A 1,713-nucleotide genomic window follows, 5' to 3' on the forward strand; every position below is an offset into this window, starting at 1 on the left:
ATGATTTTAGCAAATGGCTGCAATATAACAAAGAGTGAAAAATTTAAGGGGGTCTGACAATCTCTTTATACCCTTGTATATATATATATATATATATATATCACTCTGTGACAAGAGTCCACCCGTTTGTGGATTAAATAACTAATATAAATAAATATAAATGTTTATGTATAGTTGTGGATTTGAGATTTGTAGAAATGTTTTGGGACCTGGTATGGATTAAATCCAATGATCAAGGTTTTTTCCCCCAATACTATATTTATATAAGATTTAGAAACAAAGCATCTAATTCTTGCAATATTTTTGAGATGATAATATGCTGATTTAGTCTTGCTGTGCTTAGTTCGACATTGAAAGCATGAAGGTGGTCTTTAAAGATGTTATATTCACATCAAATCACATGCATGTTCTAATGTGTGCATCTCTTTCTGACAGAGACAGATCTAGATTAGTTGTAGGAGACCAGCATTCTGTGAGAAATGTCAGTGTGTTTACTAAAAATGACTGTTACTTTCACATGATTAATACACTTTCTTATAATCAGAATTTTTATATTTAAATATTTCTTATATTTATGAGGAAGTATCACAAACCTAAATTATTTGTGCATGTTTAGCTGTGTTTATGGCAGTCATGGATCTCTGGGGACTTTCAAAAACTAGTTTAATATGATTCTAGAGATAACATACTGAAACAAGTTCTTTTGCAGGAACCCTCAAGCATCAATCAGTTTGACAATAGGCCTAATGATTTGCCAATCTGATTAAAAAAAAAATCCCCTTTAAATTCATAATGTAATCTTAACAATAATTTGTGTTTTGATGAACAGATATGCCATAGAACAGAATGTTTTATTCTGAGCTTCTACAATGTTGCAATGCAAATCTGTTTGTTTTACATAGAAAACCTTTAAATCAAATACCATCTATTTATAAAAACAATTACTTTGAGACAAACTACTAGACTGCCATCTTCCATTCATTCATTAATTTTCCTAACCACTTGTCCTCTAAAAGGTCACAGAGATGCTGGAGCCTATTCCAACCTTTCAGCTTTTAGAAACATAAAATCCAGGTTGTTTGTGGTTATTAAGCCATTGACCAAAAGTGATTTATTTTTATGTGAGCAGATGTTTAAAATGCAAACTTGACAGCATTACTTGTCCTTGACGCATAATAGGCAGCAGATTAGATGGGTTTGCCATACCGTTTGAGAGGGCTTAGACTTTCTACACTCTCAGAAAAAAAGGTACAATTTTGTACCAAAGAAGGTACAAACCCTTGTCACTGGGGCAGTACCTTTTAAGGGTACAGAATTGTACCTTAATATAAAGGAACAAATTTGTACCATTCCAATTTGTACCTTAAAGGACATGATTTGTACCATGGGGAACCAAAATGTACCTTTTCATTTTTAAAACTTGTTGGTACAATATTGTACCTTCATCAAAGGTACAAATCTTGTCCTTTAAGGTACCACCCCAGTGACAAGCCCATTTGTACCTTAACTGTGGCAAATATGTTCCTTCAAGAACTATTAAGGCCATTTTCCTATTGAATAACATGCACATTCAACAACTGAAACCAAAAGATATTTTAATATCAGTAACTGCAAATACATATCAAATACACACAAGTGGTTGAAAAAGTATTTTTTGTATACTTTTTGTAAAAGTATACAAAATATTTCTTTGTGTAAATGCATCTTTCCAGA

This window comes from Sinocyclocheilus anshuiensis, unplaced genomic scaffold, assembly GCF_001515605.1.
Source record: "Sinocyclocheilus anshuiensis isolate Anshui unplaced genomic scaffold, SAMN03320099.WGS_v1.1 scaffold884, whole genome shotgun sequence".
Lineage (NCBI taxonomy): Eukaryota > Metazoa > Chordata > Actinopteri > Cypriniformes > Cyprinidae > Sinocyclocheilus > Sinocyclocheilus anshuiensis.